The sequence below is a fragment of the Neomonachus schauinslandi genome, chromosome 1 (assembly GCF_002201575.2).
Source record: "Neomonachus schauinslandi chromosome 1, ASM220157v2, whole genome shotgun sequence".
Lineage (NCBI taxonomy): Eukaryota > Metazoa > Chordata > Mammalia > Carnivora > Phocidae > Neomonachus > Neomonachus schauinslandi.
In genome coordinates, this window is record NC_058403.1 from 82,498,546 (window position 1) to 82,523,903 (window position 25,358).

Sequence of the window (25,358 nt, forward strand, 5' to 3'; positions counted from 1 at the left end):
CCTCTCTCACTCTGTCTCTCTCTGTCAAATAAATAAATAAAATCTTTAAAAAAAAAAAGAATTCACCATTTTAGATGCCATTAAGAACATTTGTGATTCATCATAAGAGGTCAAAATATCAGCATTAACAGCAAGAAGTTGATTCCAGCCCTTATGGATGACAGGGAGGGGCTCAAGACTTTAGTGGGGAAGTAACTGCAGGTGTAGTGGAAATAGCAAGAGAACTGGAATTAAAAGTGGAGCCTGAAGATGGGACTGAATTGCTGTGATCTCATGATAAAAGTAACGGATCAGGAGTTGCTTCTTATGGATGAACAGAGAAAGTGGTTTCTTGAGATGGAATCTACTCCTAGTGAAGATGCTGTGAAGATTGTTGAAATGACAACAAAAGATTTAGAATACTACATAAACTTAGTTGGTAAAGAAGGCAGGGTTTGAGAGGACTGAGTCCAATTTTGAAAGTTCTACTATGGGTAAAATGCTATCAAACAGCATCACATGCTGCCAAGAAATTGTTCATTAAAGGAAGAGTCAGTCAATGCATCAAACTTCATTGTTATCGTATTTTCAGAAATTACCACAGCCACCCCACCTTCCAGCTACCACCACCCTGAGCAGTCAGCAGCCATCAACATTGAGGCAAGACCCTCCACCAGCAAAAAACCTACAACTCACTGAAAGCTCAGATAATGGTTAGCATTTTTTAGTAATAAAGTATTTTTAAATTAAAATATGTACATTTTTTAGGGGCGTCTGGGTGGCTCAGTCGTTAAGCATCTGCCTTCGGCTCAGGTCATGATCCCAGTGTCCTGGGATCGAGCCCCGCTTCGGGCTCCCTGCTCGGCGGGAGGCCTGCTTCTCCCTCTCTCACTCCCCCTGCTTGTGTTCCCTCTCTCTCTGTGTCTCTCTCTGTCAAATAAATAAATAAAATCTTTAAAAATAAATAAATAAAATAAAATAAAATATGTACATTTTTAAAGACATAATGCTATTGCACACTTATGGGCTACAGTATAGTGTAAACATAACTTTTGTATGCACTGGAAACTGACTGTGCCACCCATACACCCCGACCTTTCAGTCCTTAAATGCAGAGTATTTATTTATTTTCAAGTACAGGCATACCTCAGAGATGTTGTGGGTTCAGTTTCAGACCACCACAATAAAGCAAATATGTCATAAAAACAAGTCTAATGAATTTTTTGGTTTCCAGTGCAGGGGAACATCCCACCAAAGAACTCTTTTGCTGATGCAGGTCTGGGTACCTATCTCAGCATCTTGGTGGCACATCTGACTTTCACCTTGGCCTTGGTGTTCTTACAGACACAAGTCACAGAAGCAGGGGCTGCCAGAGGGATATTCTAAGACTATCTAGCACATAAATGTCTAACTCCTGATTGGATCCTGTTAAATCCCCATTTTTTAAAATTACATCCAGCCTTTTCCTCTATCCCCTAAAATTTTTAAAGTACTATGTAAAAGACAAAAATTGTAACTGAGGGTCTTAATTTACATAATCTTACTTCTGTAGTGGTGTTTGAAAACAGTGTGTTTACCTTTTCTCTTAAATAATCACTTAAGCTGCTCAAGGCTATGATCAGCCAGGCAAAACATGCACAAATTCAGGCCCAAACCCACAGTCTCCAAAAAGAAAATGTGGGAAAGATGATATTTACATTACATAAGTGGTACTAAAGCAAGTCCTGTTCATTTAGGTGGAAACATGAACAAAACCCTTGGAACAGGCCAACAGCAAAGATGTGTTTCAGAAACAAGGACATAACGCTATGTGCCAAGCACCTATCTCTACTTTAGGGTCTAGTCCTGACTTTTCTCCCACAGACAGCTGAGGGCGCCCCTCTTCTCACCTTCCCCCCCACTTCAGGAAGGCAGAGCAGTCTAAAGGAAAACAGGTATGGTTCAAAGTCCATCACAACTGTGTGGGAAACCTGTCACCATTAGCCATGTGACCTCAGGCAAGTTAATAATTCCCATTTTGGTTCTCAGTTTTCTCATCTGTAGAATGAGGAATAATAATAAATTCTTAAAACGTTGTGAGGATTCAATGTAGTCTTATGTAAAATGGCAGGTACCCTTGAAATGGTAGTGATTGTCATCATGACCTTCAAACCCAACGGACTGCCTCTCCATCTGCAAATATGGTTCTTCATACCCTGCCCTGAAATATTTAAAAGGAACCAGTACAGAGCTGAGGACAAGCGATCTTTTTCTCTATTACATAGGCAGAAAGAAACACCAGAATATAAACAGTGTCAGCAGCACTAACATCACATCCTAATGATCAAGTGTTGTCTGGCTAAAGATATGGAAAATTCTTAGTAATGAATTTTTAACATTGAAATTTGACTTACCTCTTGTGTTCTGCTGCCTTAAATCCATTTTGGAAACAGGCAGGGCATAAACAAATAAACAGTCAACTCTTCCCTGGATGTTTGGGTGGAAGCAGATGGCGATTGAGAAGACCTGGGTCAATGTGTGTGTGAAAGTTAAAAACAAAACGTCTTATGAGGCGACTAACTTGAGCACTAAGAATGGAGATCTTTCTTGAATGGAAACCCAGGTCACTTGGGTGTCTTTGCTCGGGGGGCTTCTTTGTTCTGTTGTCAACATTAAAGGTAAGTCGCCAAGCAGTCCTGGCTTGGCGACCTCCTCTATCCTTCCCTTAACCATTTCCCTCCCCATTCCTTTATTGTGCATCGGGATTTTCTCTCACATGATGAGTCTTTTCTTGCCACAATCTTTGCTCTCCCCTTCCTCTGCTGGCCCCCGGCTGCACGTCGGCTCTCACACTAACTTGCCCCTAATCCTCACCATCTTTTGTTGGAAAACAGGACAGAGCATCCAATGCTACCCAAATGTCTTCCCTTTCCGCTCTCCACACCAGCCTTACATGTGCCCTTCCCAACTGTTAGTCTGAGCGGGTTGTTGAGGGCACCCTGGAGGACACTGCTTGTTAACTGAGGGTCATTACCTCTCCTTGGCATCACTGAAGGAACATTCCATTTGAGCTCAAAACTTGTATTTGGATGACTGGGTTGAGATGAAACTTTCTTCCCCAGGTCATCTGCTCTGTACTCCCAGATAGTTACAGAGTTCATAGTATCCTATATGGTAATAAATGTGTTTGGGGAGTTGTGTCTCCCTCTAGATTAGTGTTGGATTATCCACAGGCAAATTAAATATACACGTAGGGTTCTGGCCAAGCAGAGGCATTAAACCAAACAAACAACTAAAAACACCAACACCAAAAACAAACAAAAAGCTACCATATAGAAATGGCAATTAGAAGTCTTAGAAAGAGGCAATTTTAATTCATAGAACTTCATTTTTGTTTCTTTAAAATATTTAAAACGTATTTTGAATTACATGTGGGAAGGGGACACCACAAACCTTTAAGGATTTATAACCTGCTCAATTCATACTACTTCTGGACTTGATGAGGATTAGGGTTTCCTTCAGTCACCTGAAACGTTTGTTTGTGCATATGGACATTTTTTCAGGGATGAAGCCACAGGCTCGTAGAGCTTGAACTGTTTAAGAACCACTGCTAGCGTGAGCTAGAGAGCAGGAATGAGTTTGCTTCATCTTTGCGCATCTGGGGCTAGGGCAGTGCTCGACAGATGTGCACACATATCCTGCTTGATATGCAGTGGGTCTCTCTCAGCAGTGAAGATTATTGTTTTTGACACTTTTTATGTATCAAAAAGATGCAATTAGTGATTTGTGATCCTACTCTGTTGTGGTTATTTAACATTTTGGTCTACCTGGCTCTAACACACACACACACACGCACACACACACAATTCTTTTAATTTTTAAATTATTGGTTTCTAATACTTTAGCAAGCTTAGAATAGCCCTAGCATTGAACTTGGTAAAAGGGTCATTTGCTGTACTTTTAATATTGGGGTTTGCTACTCCTTAAGTCAGAAGTGTTTTTAAGTACCCCGTCTTCTCATTTGTCAATTTAAAATCAGCCTGTTATTGTATTGTTTTTAAAATTGGCAGGTGTTGCCCTAAGGCAAGATAAATTCAGAGAATTTTATCCCCCTTTATCAGAGGTTCTCCCCTATCTGTGTATGAGAGAAGCCTGTTAAACCTGTGGATTCCAGAGCCCCACCCACAGAGATAACTGGTCTGGAATCTACTTTTTGACAAAGGCCTCAGATGATTCTGAGAAGGGTACTCTGACTTTATGCTCTATGTTAGCTCACTCTCTCCATTAATGTTTATTGAGGTTTAAATGCAAAGTTGGGGGTGGGGTGGATAATGAGCCTGTATCACTCTTAAAACTTTCCTTTGAGTCTGCATTTCCATGAGACTAAGTGAATGTGGAAAACTGCTCTAGGGGAGAAGCAACCAGCCCTGTTTGAGACTTGTAGGGTTTTGTTTTGTTTTCTTTTGAACATGTGGTTAATTTCTAAATGAATCCGTGAAAACCTAAGTAACACAGTGGAAAAACTTCTCACTTTATTATCTGCTTCATATTTTGGTGCTAGATCCTACTAAATTTTAACACTGAAACTTGGAAGACCCACAGCCAATGGATTCCTGAGGATGATGACAGAGGTTTAGGGCACTCAGCCACTCTGTTTGTTTGTTTTTACTTCATGCAGCTACATCCTAAGTGCATTATAGCTGTTTATGGAGCTCTGACCCGTTGTTGCAGATAAACGTGTTGATAGTACACAGCCTTTCTTCTCACACCCACTCCTGACAAGGGCAGACTGTGCTTGGTTTCGTTTTGTTTATTTTGAGAACATTTATCAAGTACTTGCCTGTGAAAACTATAGCTAGATGATTTTCCCTATATTTCATGTAGTTCCCAGAATGTCTGCGAGCTAGGGCTGCTGCTATTACATCTACGGCATGTTATTAGGATGACAGCCCTGGTACCCACTCGGCCCAAGGACTGCAGCCCCGATGCTCTGCAGAGCTGTCTCCTTGTCTCCTGCTGTAGCGCCACTCAAAGTTGCGAGGTGAGCACCATTTCTTTGACGCAATAATAATAAATACATTAATTTTTTTATCAAGGCGTAATTGACATACATTATATTAGTTTCAGGTGTACAACATAATGATTCAGTATTTGTATATATTGCAAAATGATTACCGCAGTAAGTTTAGTGAATATCTGTCATCCTCCAAAGTGCCAAAATTCTTTATCTTGTGAAAAGAACTTTTAAGATTTACTCTCTTAGCAATTCTCCAGTATGCAACAGATTATTAGTAACTATAGTCATCATGCTGTACATTAGATCCCCAGGACTTTTTTATTTTATAAATGGAAGTTTGTACCTTTTGGCCCCCTACACCCATTTTGTCTACCTGCCCCTCCTCCCAATCTCTGGCAATCACCTATCTGTTGTCTCTGAGTTGGGTTTTTTTATTTTTGTTTTCTTTCAGATTTCACATGTAAGTGAGATCAAATAGTGGTTGCAAATTTCATTCTTTTTTATGGTTGAAGAATAGTTCATCATGTGTGTGTGTGTGTGTGTGTGTATCACATCTTCTTTATCCATGGACACTTAGATTGTTTCCGTGTATTGGCTATTATAAATAATGCTTCAATGAACATGGGGTGCATGTGTCTTTTCAAGTTAGTGTTTTCATTGTCTTTGGATAAATACCCAGAAGTGGAATTGCTGGATCATACGGTAGTTCTATTTTTAATTTTTGAGGACCCTCCATCCTGTTTGCCGTAGTGGCTTCACCAATTTCCATTCCCACCAACAGTGCACAATACACATTAATATTTTTAAAGAAACAAACAAACAAATGATTCCACAGAGGAGAAAGCTGAACTGAATGGGGTTAAGTGACTTGCCCAAAGTTGGAGTCAATAACTACAACAGCCAGGATTTGAACACCTGTCTAGTGACTCTCCACCCCAAGGCTTGCAAAGTTCTTCAGCAGATTGTGTCCTGTGGATGTTTGTCCATGGCTGGTCACCCCCCCGGCAAGACCGAGGGTGATGCTCAGGGGGAGAGGGTATCTTCTAGAAAAGTTTCTTCCAAGGGGCACAGGCAACCAGGAGTTCCTTGAAGGATGCAACCTTACCTCAATCTTCTTTGTCCCTTGCGTGTGTGACCCAGCATCTAGCACAATAAAAGCTGGTTCCTCTAAATTCATCAAAATGAGTAAACAGGTGCATTTTATTTCTTTAAGAGATTTTATTTATTTATTTGACAGAGAGAGAGAGAGAGCACAAGCCGGGTGAACTGCAGAGGGAGAAGGAGAAACAGGCCCCAATTTTGGGGGCTCCCCACTGAGCAGGGAGCCTGAGGTGGGGCTCCCTCCCAGGACCCTGGGATCGTGACCTGAGCCGAAGGCAGACACTTAACTGACTGAGCCACCCAGGTGCCCCTAAACAGGTGCATTTTAATATATTTCATGTGTTTCCTTAATTTTAGAACCTGAGTTAGTGATGGCCAACTTTCATGGAGTGCTTGCCAATTGCTTCACAGACTGCACCTGTTACGGGCTAAATGTTTGTGTCCTCCCTCCCCACCAAAGCAATTCATATATTGAAGCCTAACCCCCTTGTGATGGTATCTGGAGGTGGAGCCTTTGGGAGGTGGTTAGGGTTAGAGGAGGTCAGGAGGGTGGGGTCTTCACCATGGGATTAGTGCCTTTGTAACAAGAGACCAGAGAACTTGCTCTTGCTCTCTGTCTACCATGTGAGGACAAAGCAGGAAGACAGCTGTCTGCAAACCAGGAAGGGGGCTCTCGCCAGGAACCTAAGCGACTGGCACTTTGATCTTAGACTTCCAAGGCTCCAAAACTGTGAGACATACATTTCTGTTGCTTAAGCTGCCCAGTCTATGGTATTTTGTTATGGCAACCCAAGCTGACTAAGACAGTACCCTATGAGCCGATCCTGAGCTACAGAGAGCTTAGAGAAAACTGTCTCAAAGTTGCACAGCTGGGATTTGGACCAGGCTAGTCCGACTGCCTGAGGGAACGGTTGTTTCCCTGTGCTAACCTGTTTTCCTACCCCTTGTGGTCTGAAGGGGCACTGAAATATAAAGCAACAGCCTGTTGCAGAAATATTTGAGGAAACAAAGCTCATAAATGTGTTCGCTATAACTGGAGGGTAAATTAAGGTACCAAAATATGGCCAATGATACTGTGAAAGCTAGCTCACAGGCAGAACTGGAGACCTTGTATTGATTCACGGACACTCATTGATGCTACTATTTTCCATCCCCCTGTCCCCAGTTCTGACCACCAATTTTGGGGGATTGCTATAAGATAAAAGCTGCTTTCAAGAAACTGCTGATTCTGAGACATGGACAAGAACCCTGGCTACCAACATGTCTTGCCTGGTCACCATCTGGTCACAGAGGACTAGTGACCAAATCGCAGACTTGAAATTTAGCAGCTCTGAATGCATGTCTATCCACCCATCTGCCTTGTTTTCTGTGGTTTTTGGAAAGCTATGATGTCTATCACAGATGGCTTATTTTCAAAATAAGAAATAATACTGGGAGACTGCTTCAAGGAAACAGCCAAGATGAGCTCATAGAAATGACTGGAATCTAAGTGCAGTTGCAGAGTCTGGCAGCCACTGGAGAATGACTGTCAGACAGGGGCGCTCTTGGGTGGGAAGACTCCAGTGTCAAACCTGGTCCCTCACGCTCCGCACCGACACTTCCCAGCCTCGTGACTCAGGGCACCGTGCTTAATCCCACTTGTGCCTCAACTTCCTTGCACATAAACTGGGAATATGAAAACCTGCCCTCAAGCCTTGTCAGGAGGATTAAATGAGATAACTTGTATCTGGCACATACCAAGGCACAAATAAGCTTTGCAAAGCTTGTTTTGTTTTTTAGCTAGACAAAGACGAATCTTCCCCCACTGACATATTTTTCTATAGAGAGGTAATTGTATATGCTTGTAACATAAATTTACATCTGACTTTTATATAATAATGGACAAGATAAGACACCAGAGATCTTTTAGAATTTTTTTTAGGCGAGCTCTATTAGTCTGCATTTAAAGAAGCAAAAACCTTTCACTATAGACTGAGAAGGAAAAGAAAGAAAAAAAAAAACTGGTCAGTTTAAACAGTATGTGTATATGTATATACATATATATACACATATATTTTGTCAGTATCTTAAAGAGGCTTTTCTTATACAAACAGGAGTATTTGCTGGTCAGTACTCAGATTTTTTTTCTTTTGATGTATATTAAAAAAATTAAAAGGAATATTCTTAGAAAGACATCTGTGCCCGGGGTGACTCACATTTGATCAATCCCTGTGAACTGAGCTTTTCAGGGGATGTGCAATTATTTGCTCAGTTAGGCTTAAACTTTTTATTTATCTAATCACCCCCCTGTAATGCTTTGATCTGAACTTCCAAGGCCTATTTTTCAACCACTTTAGCTACATATTTTAAGTCTTATGGTCTAATCAACCCCAGCCCATAAAACATGCAATGTCCTGTTTAATGCATCCTATTAGGAAATCCGCTGCCACATGGATTTTGCAATCTCCCACTTTGTGACTGGGTGAGCTGTTTGGAAGTGTCATTATGTCATTATTCTGGGAGAGCAGGAGAGAACCGGCGGCCAAATGCACCCTCCGCATCCCGACTGCTTCTCTCTGCTAACACTTGCCGAGTGACTCAGAGGTGAATCACCGATTTCTGCAGGTGTATGCTTGGGGGTCCTGGAAGCCTTCCACAGCCCAGCGGGGGTGCATGTTTGCTTCAGTAGTTCACGAGGTTACTCAGTACTTCCAGCTAACTTAGTTTGACTGTACAATCATGTAAGAAATACATGTGTCTGTATATTTGTGTGTGTATTTATATACCAAGAATACACGGCAACTTAGAAATTGAAAAGTAAAACCTGTCATTAATTAGAAAGCGTGTTCACTTGAAAGCTTTGGAAAGAAAAATAATTCCTATGTGTGTCATTTTTTAATTGCACAGCATGCTTTTGGTGATGATATTCCTGCTTTTTCTGTCTCCCTGGTTGGGCCATATTAGGGGACTAGGGCCCATCAAGAACTGGTGAATTAGCAGACTCTAATTTCTTCCTCGGCCTCAAGGCTTGTTTAGTTGAATATCTTCAGACGCTTTAGCCCATCAGGGACTTTTTCTTTTTAAAGAAATAACACTCATTTTTTTTTTTCTGTGGCAACAAAAATGTAAGTATAAATACAAATATATTTCTTTACTTTGTTAATCTCTGAGCACACCTTACTTTCATATGGTAGCTGTGCCTAATGAAGATAACAGCCATCAGTTAAATAAAGAAACAAGATTGAAGAATATTGCAATACAGCCACAATGCATAAATTGACCAAACACTGATGGTCATTAATCGAGATCTATGACACAATATAGTACACAATGGTGATACGAAATGTTTCAGTCCTTCGTATGTTCCAACATCATTTAAAATGTGCTACATCGGGGCACCTGGGTGGCTCAGTTGGTTAAGTGACCGACTCTTGATTTCAGCTCAGGTCATGATCTCAGGGTCTTGAGATCGAGCCCGCTTGTGGGGGAGTACATGCTCAGCGGGGAGTCTGCTTGAGATTCTCCCTCTTTCTCCCTCTCCCTCTGCCCCTCCCCCAGCTTGCATGTGTGTGCTCTCTCTCTCAAATAAATAAATGAATAAAATCTTTAAAAGGCTTTACATATACTAATTCTTTTAATTATAAGAGAAACGCTGTGACGTTGGTACTATTATTGTCTCCATGTTACCGGCGAGAAACCCTAGGCTGAGAGAGTTAAGGAACTTGTCTAAGGTCGCACACAGATAATAAAGAAAGAAGCCAGAATTAAAAATATATAAAATAAAGAGTATTTAGAGTTCTAAATCTCCCCCCCCCAACCCTTCCGTTGGCTTGGTGGATGGATGCCATGTCTAATCACACCCAAACAGAAATCCAGGGTTTTATTCTCTGGAGAGGTCTCTGAACTGTAGGATACTAGGCACATAGCCCAGCCCTAACCCTAACACTAACTCTAAACCATAAACCCCAAACGCCTAAGCCCTAATGCTAATTCTAACTCTAATCTTAACCCTGACTCTGTAGAGGTCTCTGAACTGCAGTACACAAGACACATACCCTCACCCTGACCCTAACCCTATCACTTACCCTTTCCCTACCACTTACCCTTTCCCTGAACCCAAACCCTAGCCCTAGTTCTGAGGGGAATACAAAAGGAAGATGTGGCATACACACACACACACACACACACACACACACACAATGGAATATTACTCAGCCATAAAAAATACAAAATCTTGGCATTTGCAATGAAATGGATGGAGCTAGAGAGTATTATGTTAAGTGAAATAAGTCAGAGAAATACAAATACCATACGATTTCACTCTTGTGTGGAATTTGAGAAATAAAACAAAAGAACAAAGGGACAAAAAGAGAGAGGAAAACCATGAAACAGATTCTTAACTATAGAGAACAAACGGATGGTTACCAGAGGGGAGAGGGAGGGGGGGATGGGGAAATAGGTGATGGGGATTAAGGAGTGCACTTGAGATGAGGACCGCATGTTCTATGGAGGTGTCAAATCACCATATTGTACAACTGAAACTAATATTACACTGTATGACAACTGGAATATAAATAAAAACTTAAAAAATAAAAATAAAACTGGCCAGTCGACCCCAGAACCTGCATTGTAGAACACTGTGCTATTTATGATCTAATGACAGGTTTTTAAACAAACACAGCAGAATCTATATATCCAAATGGATCCTGCCCACTCAAAAGTTGTCACCTATGTATACTCTGGGTTATTCCAAATGTTGCCATGGCTCAACAAATCTGGATCTTTCTCTCCATCTCTCTCTTTTTAAAAAGATTTTTTGAAAAATTTAAAAAAATTCCCTCAGAGTCTATGGCTTGTTGTTTTAAATATCACCAGTAAAACCTTTACTCTTTGACTTCAGATTTGAGTTTTAGAAACAGTCAAAAGAAATTCAGAAGCCAGGTTGTCAGAGAGAGGAGAAATCAAGTTTGGTAAGGTGGCTATTAAATCGTCTCTAAAGATAATTTTCAAAACATGGGTTCTAAAATTCCAAACATATTTTGTATACTGGCAACATAATTTAAAAAAAATTGGAAAGGTCATCTGAAGAACATTCCATGGACAGAGAGCAGTAGCATAGATGTGTCTGATACAGTACTCATTCTCTAATCCTACCAAACCACACAAGTAGGTCATGATTCAGTAGCTGCTACTTGGCCACCTGACCTGTCATAAGCCCTTTAGATTTCTTTCTGTATCCAAGTATATATATACTATATATATATATTTGTATATGTATGTATAAATATATATATATTTGTATATGTATGTATAAATATATATATATTTGTATATGTATGTATAAATATATATATATTTGACTATATATATGTATATATAGTCAAGGTCCTGTTGAGAAAGAGTCACTCAAAATGGATAAATAAAGGGACAATGTACAAAGTTACTCTCTTGCTCATTTAATTCCTGCTCCATTCCTCCTTGGAGCAATGCAACTCCTTGCTCCATAACTGGCTCCATTGACCAAACCGCACACAAACCTAGACAGCAAAGAATCTGTCTGTTAGACCATAGAGATCACCTTTCTGGGGCACAGGACATGAGAGAGGTCCCAGAAGGACAAAGCACAGGGAGCATTTGTACTCAGGGGGCTGTCCCCGAATATGTTAACAGCAATCCAAACTTCCTCTTTATTCTCAAGCCTGCTTTTCATCTGGATCATACCTTTCCTAGAAAAGAGGACCTGGAACATGGTTAAGAAGTTTCATGTACAGATAATTTTCTGGTTCCTAAACTGGCCTGAGGGATGGGGAGAGAAGAATCTGTGTTAATTATTGAGTGCCCGCTATGTACCCAGTATTTAACTTATGTTAAAAAAGAAGACTCGTTATCAGAAGATAGTATCCCTTTACCTGTGTGGTCTTCCTCCCCAAAACCCACACCTACAGTTGATTTATGAGAAAAACTTCAGACAGATATCTCTTAAAATTTGATTTTTTTATTAAAGATTTTATTTATTTATTTTGATGGGGCAGGGGGAACACAAGCAGGGGGAGTGGGAGAGGGAGAAGCAGGCTTCCCGCCGAGCAGGGAGCCCGATGCGGGGCTCGATCCCAGGACCCTGGGATCCTGACCTGAGCCGAAGGCAAACGCCCAACTGAGCCACCCGGGAGCCCCAGACAGATATCTCTTGAGGGACAACCCACAAAATATCTAAGCTATCTTCAAAATATGCTCAAAACTCTCAAGGTCTTCAAATACAAAGAAGTCTTGAGGAACTGTCCAAATTTCCTGGAAGAGAAAAAGGACAAAACTATGGATATCCCAAGAAAGAGTGGACTTTGGCACATAAGAATGTATCTATATTGGTTCATTAATTGTGACAACTGTGCCATACAATGTAAGTTGTTAATAATAGGGGGAACTGGGAGCAGAGCATATAGGAATTCTCTGTACTATCTTCACAGCTTTTCTGTAAACCTAAAACTATTCTAAGATAAAAATTTTATTAAAAAAGAAAAAAAAGCCTAGGGCTTGCTTTACTTGGAGAGTGAGAATGGGGGGAGGGGGAGGAGGGGGAGGAGGGGGAGGAAAGACTCCATTTCTTGGCCTCCTTCATGGCCATTGTTTTGCATAGCAGGCATTGTGGCAGTTGGCGGGGGAGGGGCGGGAGGGGCAGGTCCTGCCATTTCTTGAGTAGGCATCCTAAACAAATGTTGAAATGTTTTCACCTTATGATGTGAAGTATTATATTTTATTACTGAGCCTAAAATTTCTTAGACCATAGGGCCTCAAAATTTAATATGAAGGACACCAACAATATTTCTTTTAAAAACTCATCTCCCCCTCTAAAAAAGGCAAAAAAAAAAAAAGTGGCATAAGCATGGTAAAAATAAAAGCACTTAAGCAAGTATTATAGCAATGAAAAATTAACATATATCTGATTTTCATAATAGAAATAATAAATTCTACTTCTAAGGAATAATAAATTCTACTCCTGAAGATTGACCAAAAGAGTGTTCTCTGTCTTCTACCCATGCCAACCACTCATGTCTCTAAAACATATATAGGACATATGTGTGTACATCAACATACACTATACCAGGAATCACACACTATGAGGTGTGTGCACGTAAGATCTAAGAGAGCCACCATTTGGTGTGCAGGCCTCTGGCCTGCCATCATAGCCTAGCGGTCTGTGAAGGGGCCCGCCCTACATTTTATTTTACTTTGCACTGAGCCTGAGTCTCTCCTGGGACTGAGAAACTTGTGTTTGGAAGGTCCAAGGCAGAGGGAGTGCCTGGCACCCATCAAGCTTGCCTAGACAGGGCAAAGTCCCTGACAGACAAGGATGCTCTGCAAGGCCTGCCAGTCCCTCTTCAGCCAGTCTGGAATCTCTGTCTAATCGTTAACACCTTCCCAAACTGCCCACCTTGCTCTGTCTCATGGCGCTGTGTGCCTGGGCCCTGTCTCACTTTGGACGGTGCCCTGTGGAGACCTGCGGGAAAGGCGGCGCAACACTGGGTGGAGTGAGAAGCGTGAGGACTTTGCAGCCTGCAGAACTGGTTTGGATCTGCCTCTAACTTTGGCTGCTGTGCATCCTTGGGTCAGTCCCCTAATGTCTATTTTCTCATCTCAGAAGTAGGGATGTGACCCAGAGATAATGCCTATAAAGTGTCTGATACATGATGAGAGTTCCTCAGATGGCAGTTATTACTGGCAACTGCAGACCTGGCCTCTTATGTGAGGCCTCTAGTGTGAGGCTTTTTCTAGAATCCTGAGCAAGCATTTGCCCTAGAGTAACGAGTAGCCCTTTTCAGTTAGGTATTTGGCATTTCATTTTTCTCAGGCTTCTTTCCTCTTACTAGACTGAATCTGAGGATTCTTTGAATTCCCTACAGTTGTCTAGAAGAGATGCATATGAGGTATGCTAGGGAATATTTGTTCAATAAATGAATCAATGAACCTTTTGAAAGCAATTCCACAACATGTGCACCCGTGAATGTAAAAGTGTGTGTGTGTGTGTGTGTATGCACACATGTATGCAAACAGACCCATACCCATGGCATCATTCTACACACACACATATATGCAGCTCAACAAACGTATCCTTATGAAAAGCAATACGGGCATATTTGTAACTCAGTGAGCCAAGCCACAAGCTCTCTGCATTTCAAATGGTTCTTTGCACCAACTTAAATTAAATTTTAAAATGTGTGAGTGAATGGATGTTCTGAAATTGAATATTAAAGCATTCTACAAAAAAAGTGCCAAAGAATAACTACATATATCCATGAACAAATTTCCAACAATAAGTGCGCTTTTGAAGTTTTTAGGAGAACATTGTTTCCGATGCCTACTTCAAACATGAAAGCGAAGATGTGCCAAATTCTGAAGTACTCTTTCTACTTCCATTAATGGGAATTCAATTCTGTCAAGATAATGCTATTCTAATTGCTCACCAAAAATAATGGCCACATCATATTTATTATTAGTCCTTTTGAATTCTAAAGAATCCATTCTAAAACATTAGGTTCATGTTACATTTCCCAGCACAGACTTGATCAGCATTTTCCTTCTTCAGTTTAAGGCATTTTTTCTGGGTGTAACAAAGATATACATGTGAAGTATGTCTCCAATACACCTCTCCGTGCCCAGAAAGTTCCCTGAAAGACATGTAATATGAAAAAGCTGGGATATAGTATTATGTGATTCACTTTTTTACTTAAATAATTGACATACAATATTGTTTTAGTTTCAGGTGTGCAACATAGTGATTCAATATTTATATACATTATGCATGCTAACCATGATAAGTCTAGTTACCAACTGAATCGGTACAAAGGTGTTACAATATTGTTGACTATATTCCCTATGCTAGACATCATATCCCCCTGTCTTATTTATTTTAAAACTGAAAGATTTGTACCTCTTAATCCCCTTCACCTACTTCATCCATCTCCCCCTTTTGGAAGCCATCAGTTTGTTCTCTGTATCTATGAGTCTGTTTCTGTTTGGTTTTGTTTTTCAGATTCCACATATAAGTAAAATTGCATAGTATTTGTCTTTCTCAGTCTGACTTGCTTCACTTAGCATGATGTCCTTAGGTTCATCCACATTGCAAGTAGGAAGATTTCATTCCTTTTTAAGGCTGAATAATATTTCATAATGTATATACATATACCACATCTTTTTTATCTTTATCCATTCATCTATTGATGGACATTGAGATCACTTCTATACTCGGCTATTATAAATAATGCTGCAATGAATAATGTAAGATATTATTTCAAACTAGTGTTTTAGCTTTCCTTGGGTAAATATCTAGAAGTAGAATTGCTGGATCACAGGGTAGTTGTATTTTTTTATTTTAATACTGTTTTTTCATAATTTTAATACTGTTAATGCACCAATTTACATTCCCACCAATAGTGCATGAGGGTTCCCTTTTCTCCTTATTTTCACCAACATTTGTTATTTCTTATCTTTTTGATACTAGCCATTCTGACAGGTGTGAAGTGATATCTTATTGTGGTTTTGATTTGCATTTCCCTGATGGTGAGTGATGTTGAGCATCTTTTCATGCCATCTGTATATCTTCTTTGGAAAATGTCTATTCAGATCCTCTGCTTGTTTTTTTTTTTTTTTAATTTTTTTTTTTTTAAGATTTTATTTATTTATTTGAGAGAGAGAGAACGAGAGACAGAGAGCACAAGAGGGAAGAGGGCAGAGGGAGAAGCAGACCCCCTGCCGAGCAGGGAGCCCGATGCGGGACTCGATCCCGGGACTCCAGGATCATGACCTGAGCCGAAGGCAGTCGCTTAACCAACTGAGCCACCCAGGCGCCCCTCTGCTTGTTTTTTAATCAGATTTTTATTTTTATTTATTTTTTTGCTATTGAGTTATTTGAATTCTTTATATATTTTGGATGTTAACCTCTTATTGGATATATCATTTGTGAATATCTTCTCCCATTCAGTAGGTGGCCTTGTCATTTTGTTGATGGTTTCCTTCACTGTGAGGAAGCTTTTTAATTTGATGTAGTCCCAGTTGCTTATTTTTGCTTTTGTTGTCCTTGCCTGAGAAAAAAGATCAAAAACATGTCCTTTAGACAGATGCCGAAGAACTTACTGCCTATGTTTTCTTCTAACAGTTTTAGGGTTTCAGGTCTTACATTTAAGTCTTTAATCCCCTTTGAGTTTACTTTTGTGTATGGTATTAGAAAGTGGTCCAGTTTCATTCTTTTGTATGTAGCTGTCCAGTTTTCCCAACACCATTTATTGAAGAGACTGTCTTTTCCCCATTGTATATTCTTGCCTCCTTTGTTAAAAATTAATTTGACCATATAAGTGTATGGGTTTGTTTCTAGACTCTCTATTCTGTCCCACTGATCTATGTGTCTGTTTTTGCCTCAGTACCATACTGTTTTGATTGCTGCAGTTTTGTAGTATAGTTTGAAATCCAAAAGCATGACACCTCCAGCTTTCACTCTCAAGATTGCTTTGGCTATTTGGGGGTCTTTTGGGGTTCCATATAAATTTTAAAATTATTTGTTCTAGTTCTGTGAAAAATGCCCTTGGCATTTTGCTAAGGATTGCATTGAATCTTTATATTACTTTGGGTACTATGGACATTTTAACAATATTAATTCATCCAATCTGAGCATGGTTTTAAAGAAAGCAAAGCAAAGACCACTGCCTTTGCAACCAAACCTGGCTTCATTACTTATGAGGTGTGTGGCCTTGGGAAAGTTATTAACTTCTCTGTTTTATTCCCTCAGCGGCAAAATATGGGGAAAAGTACCCATCTCCCATAGGATCATCGAGCACTTTAACTGAGATAATAAACAGAAAGTGGTATGTATTTGGAACAGTTACAACACAAGGCCTTTGGGTTACAAAAATGGATAATTAAAGACCAAAAAATAGTTTATAAGAAAGAGTCTTTCCTTCTTTGGAGGAGCTAAAGCTGCCTGCCATAGGTGCTATGTGTGAGGCTAATAGCTGCAGTGACCATTAACCTCATAATCTCGCTGTATTCTGAGTCACCAAAAGATGAAAAATCTGATTGTACCACATGTAAGCATTTATTGGCAGTAAAGACACATGGTCTGCTCAGGAAGACCCTCCCCCCACTCCAAAAAAAAGGCATTTGCCAGGCTTCCACAAGCCAGAATTCCCACATCACTGATGTCCTTGCTATGGGTTAGAGATACAACTATACCCTTACTATCTCAATAATTCTCACAGTACTCTGTCAACCTCCATTATCTATGTTTATCCAGTGCCTAGTACTATGCCTGGCACAGAACAGGTTTACACTGAAGAGGAAGAACCTGATGGAAGAAGGAAGTGAAGGAATAAATGGATGAACTCTCTGTCCTGCTCTTCTCTTTGTGTCATTCTCTGTGTTTAGTACTCCACCTATCATCCCTGCTTCATCCAGGTCATCAGTCCTGGCACTTACTTATCCCTTGGCAATACTCACCTCCTCTAGGAAGCCTTCCATGATCTATCATACTCTCATTCCCAGCCCAGAGAAGCCACTGCTTGATCCTTCTTTGCAGTTTCAGTGTATGGCATTTGGATAATGCTTTTGCACTTGAGCTGCCCCATGTTTTTATTTATTATCTCCCCATCAAAACTTTTTAGGTCAGGAATTGTCTTCAACATCTTGAAAAATGTTTTTTGTTTGTTTGTTTTCAGTGAATTTTTAGTATATTTAGGTAAGGGCCTAAAATACCATGAGCTTTATTTATATGAAGTCAAACTAGACAATGGAATGCTTAGTTGGCAGGGGAGGTGAGACATACAGCTGCAAAGTGGAAAGTGAAGAGTGCTGAAAGCCGGGTATGGATGAAGGTGGCAAGAAAGGAAAGGTCAGGTACATCTCCCAGATGCCACAGTCAGGGTGGACTGCTGGAGGAGGTGCCACTGGAGTCGGGCCAGGAAATACAGAATGAATGGTGCTCCTAGCACAAGAGAAAATGTGCGCACAGGCATGGAGGAGGCGTGTGGCAAATACTGAGATCACACTTCACAGTTTTCAAAGGGCCTTTGCTTCTCTTTAGGGTTCTGTACAACAGCCAGGTAAGGAGGACAAGACAGAGGTCACCTGGCGGCTTCCACAGTGGGGTGCAGAGAGGCTATGGGACTCGCCTAGACTAGTGATTGAACTAGGACATGACGTGACTGTCAGTAGGACTGAAGTCTGACTCCAGGTCCACAGGGAAAACTCCCTCTTTGGAAAAAGCAATGACCCCCATGGATATCAGTCAGTTCTTGCTTACTGGTGACCAATGGCTTGGAAAGATGCAAATAAATGATGCACCTCTTGCTTCTGGGAGGGCAACTACCCAAGAGGCCTGTGGGTTCCTGGAAGGACTTGAGGACACTGGTCCTTAGAGGTCTTAGATCACAAATACTCGTCTGGGCCAACTCTGAACAATGGAGGACCACATTAGGCAAGTGATACCATCGGGAATGGAAAGCCTCTTAATAATAATGAGGAATATCACTAGTGTGCCCTCACTCTGAGCTGGGTGCGGCGCTATGTGTCTTAGATGATCTCATATGACGCTCACAACAAACCTATGAGGTTCTCTTCCCACCTTTAGAGACTGGAGAAATTAGGGCTTGGAAAAGCAAAGAAACATTTCCTAAGTACTCAGCTGGTAAGGGGTGGAGTCAGGATTCAGATACAACAGAACTGACTTCTGGGAGTTCTTAACCATGTGCCGTGGACCCTTTGGGCCATCTGGGGGAGCCCATGGACCCCTTCCCAGAAGAATGCTTTTAAATGTATATAATAAAATATGTAGGTTTACAAGACCAGTTGTGTTAAAATTTACCAACATATTAAAAAGCAAATTTGTATATAATAATATGTGCTTCTTTGTCAATAGATAAATGATAAGAGCTGGCAGCAGGTCATGATTTTGGGTCACAATGAGTGTAAACAACATGTTGAGATAAGAACGACAACTGTAATGGGATATGAAAATACCTGTGATTTCACCTGATTTCACAAAGGCATGGGTACCACTAATACCACTGTTTTGTTTCATTCAAAATGGAAGAAAATGCTACATTTCAGTTAAAAGTTAGTGAAAATTAAATTATGTTGTTTCTATTCAAGTTTATAAGCACCCTGAATTCTCTTCAGTAATCCACTGTCTTGTGCCCTGGACCTTGACTAGCAGGGTCTTCGAAGCTCCAATGCTGCCTTGATTGATGGGGTAAGGGCTTTAAAGCACCTCCTGTGAAGGTGTGATGCTTAGGGCATCACAGGGCCACTCTCTAGAGGAGGGCAGGGAAATGCACAGATGGGGCTGATAGGGCCAAACCAGACTGAAGGGCTGAATAGGAAAACACAGGAGAGTGAAGGGGGACAGAAGGAAAAGGAGCTCCCAGTGATAGCCTGATGGATGGTGCAGGGTTAGGGAGCATTGGGTAATGGGCTCTGCCAGAATCCTGCACACCATGAATATCTGGTGCCCAGAGGAGAGAGGGCTGAGGGGAGGGGAGGAAGAGAACAAGGAAAAAGTGAATGGCAAGAATACCCTCCTTTTCCTCCACTGGAGGCAACATGAAAGAACAGGGAATATGGAGCAGTATCTGGTTGGCCAAATCCTGTTGTCCTCACTTTATAGTTCTATGACCTATAGGGAAATCATATCCCCACTCAGAGCCCCCATTGCCTTATTTGTATGGGAGGAACTGAGACATTAAACTCTCAGGCCATTTGAAGGGTTGACTTACTCATTGGCACCAGGCAGTTCCTGGCACATGGTTGCTGCTTGATAAAATTAGGGTGAACTTTATGAGATTGTTGTTTTTGTAAGTCAAAAAGTGGATGAATATGGGTAGTTTCATACGGTTCCAATTATAGTTCCTGGTAAACAGGGGAACTGATATGAGCATACCCAGCTTTCTTTGGTGGATTCAGTTTTAATATGGGATTAAGGGATTCCAATCACCCATACTCCCACTCCATCTCTTTTGGGGAGGGGTGTTATTGAGAACTTCCTTCCCCACCTTCATCCCATGATCCAGAGTAAATTCTGTAAAGGGAAGCTTATGGTAACTTTCTCCTTGGTATCCTAGGAAGTGATAAATTACGAATCACAGGATGGCATAAGAAGACTCCTGTGATCTGTCAGTGAATGAAGAGGGAGACAGAGAAAGAGAAAGAAGGACTTTACATTCCTTGGACTAGACTCTTATTTTTTTGGTATGACTTTTAAAAAGCTCAGAGTGGTGAATTGAAAAATTCTGTGGGCTGGACTTGGGTTGTAATCCGTGCTCCATATTTACCACCAATTGCTTATATGACTTGGACCCATCACAGCCACCTTGAACCTCAGTCTTCTCATCTGTAAGAAGGGAATATTAGACCAGACCATCTCCAAGATCCCATCCATGAGTAACCCCGACAATGGAGGCTTTGATTTGCTCCTCAGCTCTGTACTAGGAAGCCTTGAGTTCATTCAGTATCAGTTTAGCCATCGGCTTAGCAGTGTAATAATAATTCAACCTGTGAAATGGGGCTTAGAGAACCCAAGATTAGAGGTGCATCTGCAGACCTGGATGGATGTGTGGAGAGCCATGTGGAAGGGTCTTGCCATGAAGCAAAGCGAGACCCAATAGAAGCATTCAGGGTCAGTGAGGCAATGCCAAGGAATAACTCTTGAGGTTTGTTTTGAAGTGTAGTTTTTCTAAAAGCTCATTTCATATTAAATTATAAGAACCTCATGGAAAAGTGATTACTCGCTCCTTCTGCAGTAATAAAACAGCCCTTGGGGCAAAGAAGCACTAAGGCTTAATACATCTAAAAATATCTTATTTTTCTGCAGCTTGATTGAAACTGATGTAGGTGTGCTTGGCATTTGACTTGGGGAGGTCGTGCCTTTTTTTCTTCTTTTAATAATACTCTTTGGCAGCTTTTTGCTCTATCTTACCACAGATCTTTGCCAAAACTTGAATTTACTTCCGTCAGATTAACTGTCTCCAAAAACAAACTGGCATTTCTTCTAAGGGCTCCGATTAAAAGGATAAGCTTGAGTGACACTCCCTTAAATGGCTGGATGTTCTCACAGGGCTAGGAAAGCAGAACTGGAAAAGTAAAGGGCTGAATTTAGTCACAGGGCAGCAAAGGCCTCTGGACAGTGAGAGGGGCTGCCGTTCAGAAACAATGGGTGAATTATGATTTTGAATGCACACCTCTGAAAAAACTATGACAAGAAATCCTTTCAAATCTCTCCACTACTGCTCTACTCTAGGTCTCAAACTTCCAGCATTTTATTTGATTTAAATATCACCTTCAATAATTTTACTGACCAAATTATGTTGGCTTCTCTAAACCACCAATGAAATAGAAGTTTCTTCTAGTTGCACAGCTGAATGCATATGGAATTTGAATGAGTCAACTATGTAGAGGCCAAAGGATGAACTTTCTTCAACATTCCAGTGGATGGAGAGGAGAGAACAGGAAAAAGGAAAGCAAGAAAAGATGAAGGAAACATTCTCCAGTTTTACCCTCACTCCTGTCTGTAATTTGGTCCCTCAAGAGTAAGAGTAAGAGTCAAATAATTTTCCAAGCAGGTATTTTTCTATTTTTTGTTTGTTGTTGTTGATTAACTTCTTTTTAAATATACATTTGTTGAGGGAATGGCAAGGGGAGAAAGAAACCCGGTCACTGATTTTCTTTACAAATTATAAATGTGAATACTAATAAATAGAAAATTCAAGTGAGATAGCATTTCAAGAATTGAGTTGAAATGTGGTTCCTGAACATTATCTGGCCTCCCTTCCCCCTTTCACAGGAATCTGTGTTCGTCAAAGTCACAGTATATTGAATGAACGAGTCCCATGAGAAAGCTGTGGAAAACCTTAAGTCAAATGTGAATACTATGCTAACTTCTCTAATCCTGTATTGATACTAACCATCCAAAAATGTAGGACAAAATGACTATTACTGTTTTTTTTCCCCTAACTTTTATTACTCAGCCTAAGAAGATGTAAGATCAGTAAATAATGCATTTAATTCATTCTGAGAAAAGACATTTTGCTCAGATTGCTATATATACTTAAACTTTTTCATTACCCAAATCCAAATTTCTCTGTTAGAACCTTTTCGGCTTAAATAAGCAAGGTATGTTATATTTATATTTTATATTCTCTATCTCTTTGGATCCTGAAAATGAGATTGCTCTCATTAACCTAGTTAAGTTTTGCTGAGCAGAAGTCAGAAATGGACGATCACCAGCCTCAAAGTGATTAAGTTACTAAGACTTCTTCCATTTTCCATGAGGACAAAAAGCAGTGTTAGCTCAAGGATCACCGGATAACTCCTCAGGTGCCCTTGGTTGTGATATAAATATCCCATTGAGAATGGGGTTGTTTGTAAAGACCTGTATACACTGAAATGAATTAAAAATATATCTAAGTCCCCACTGACAGTTATCTCAATAAGAGCCACTTAGTATACTAGATTGACAACCACTGGTGATAAGTGCTTTTTCCGGGACTTCATATGTATTTTTGTATCTGATCCTTGAAGCAAGTAGTTGCCAAACTTTTATGATCACATATCCCCCAAGTATCATAATTTGCAACATACAACCCTCAAAATATGCATATTGCCTTTTTATTATATACATTTACTGCCCCACTACCATATTGCATACGTTATGAAACACACACAAAAATAGAAATTTTAAAAGACTCGGATGAATATGAAACAAACATTATTTTAAATAATTACTTCAGTTTTTAAAGGCACAATTTTATTTTGTTCTCAATAAAAATATAATAATATTTTAATAAGAGCAATGTAATTAAATGTTTCGTGTTCTATGAAAATTTTGGCTTACAATTTCTGATTCAAAGGCCTGGCTCTAAGTTGGCCTTATTTTTATGCTTGTTATTAATGATGTCAAAGCTTAAACATACTGTCATTTTTTAGCTTAATGTGGTTACTAATGATTCATAGTAGGGGAAGGAGAAGTGTCAGCTTTGTCATTTCTTGTTCCTTTGTTTTCATATTATTAATATTAATTTCAATATATGGTTTCATTGAAGGGATCTTCCAAAGCCATTAGTCCATTTTGTGAAGGATCCTGCAGTTAAAAATAGATAATGCAATGCCTTACAATATGCTGAAAGCACACTAATGAAAAAAAAATAAAATAAAAAGCAAACTAATGGGTGAGGGTGCCTGGCCAGCCCTCTGGGATGTGGTCCTTCCATCAGGATCCCTCCTGAGCTGTGTGAGACCTATGGTCATCTGACACATGAGACAAGCAATCCTGCATCGGGCATTGAGGGTCAATCCATGCATCGAGTACTGAGGTCAGCAGAGTTGTATATAAATTAATATATTTATATATGAAGTTGTAATGCATAACATATATATATACATATGTAATGAAAGTACATCATTTTTTTTTCTCTTACACCTGCTAGGATGAGCATACCTAATTTGAAGGCCATTTCTCAAAGTAGTTTACATTGTAAAATACATATTGTTGATCCTTATTTTACCGATGAGAAAAATTAAGTTGCTGAAGGTCACAAGTCAGTGACTCGTTTTCTGCAGCCTGTGTTTTCCCAAAAGTACTGGCAAAAAAAAAAAAAAAAAAAGAATAAAGACACAGTCAAGTAGTTTAGTCACCACCGTTTTTGTTTTACTTTTTAATTCCATTCTTTAAGTCTCTTGTTTAGGGGGAAAATATGTTTTCACTTGATAGGATATGGGAAAAAAGCCTGTAAACCAGTTATAATAGTGATCAGTAAAACTCAGTGAGGCCTGAACAATAATTAGTCAACAGTACCCTGATATTAAAAAAATCAATGTTTCAGGGCACCTGGCGTGGCTCAGTCAGTGGAGCGTGCGACTCTTGATCTCAGGGTCATGAGTTTGAGACCCACGTTGGGAGTAAGAAATATTTAAAAATAAAATCTTTTAAAAAAATAATAATCAATGTTCCATTATTCCTATTATCTGGTTATTCTGATGATTCCCCCTCCCCCCCCCTTTTCTTTTTCCCATCCATCAATTATTTTATATCCAAATCATACTTCTCACCGGCACACCTACCAACTGGGGGTCAGCCTTCTTTTTTGGCATAGACTCAGAATTTTCATGTCTACAACATGTAAAATAACTTCAGCAAAATGGAAGAATGATTTTAAACATTATTTGAAAATATGACTCAAACTCACACTTCATTTTACATGAAGCTTTTTATATTATGAAAATAATTTATACTTGGTATATACAAAATTTAGAGAATATAGAAAAAGAAGAAAAATTACTCATAACTCAGTTCCCCAAAATAATTATTGTTACTATCTTGGTGTATTAACCTTCTGATATTTTTTCCTATTTTTCTTTTACATAGTTGTAATCATATTGAATATGCAGTTTTGTACCCTGCTTTTTTTTGCCTTAACATAAATATAATAAATATTATCCATGTTTATAAATTCTTATAAATACATGTAAGTTTCTGTGGAGGCATAATAACCTACCAGGTGGATGGCAGCATACTTTTTTTACCTATACACCAATCCTGAGGTAGGAGAGATAAATACATGATTTAGTCAGCTCATGATAAATACATGATTTAGTCAGCTCATGATAAATACATGATATAGTCAGCTCATGATTCCAAATCTAATGGGAAATATAAATAGACTAAATAATTGAAAATCAATTGTATTTTCCTTTCTTTTAGTGACTAACTTTGTTAAGACCAAAAGGTATTTTGTGTTTCTCAAACATTTATCTTCATATAGGAAAGGGAAAGTGATCCAAGAATAGAGTAACTGGCAGAGGAAAACCAATTTTTTTAAAAAATACAGATCATAAATAAATAGTATATTATTTTATATTATATTAAGTATTATGTAAAAAGATTAATGAAAGTTAATTGTACAATATTTGATTTAAGTTGCAGTTTCTCATCACTTCTAGTAATATTAGTGTTGATTACCAACATGAAAGGTTGGCCACTATTTTATAAATATATTTCTGCACCAGTGAAGATGATCTTAAAAAAAAAGGCTGGGGCTCCTGGGTGGGTCAGTCATTTAATGTCTGACTCTTGATTGCGGCTCAGGTCATGATCTCAGGGTCATGAGATGGAGCCCTGAATCCAACTCCACACTCAGTGAGGAGTCTGCTTGAGATTCTCTCCCTCTGCCCTTTTGCCCCTCCCCCAATCATGTGTGCTCTCTAAATAAATAAATAAATAAATAAAATCTTTTAAAAAAAAGAAGGCTAACTTTTACATGACAATTTT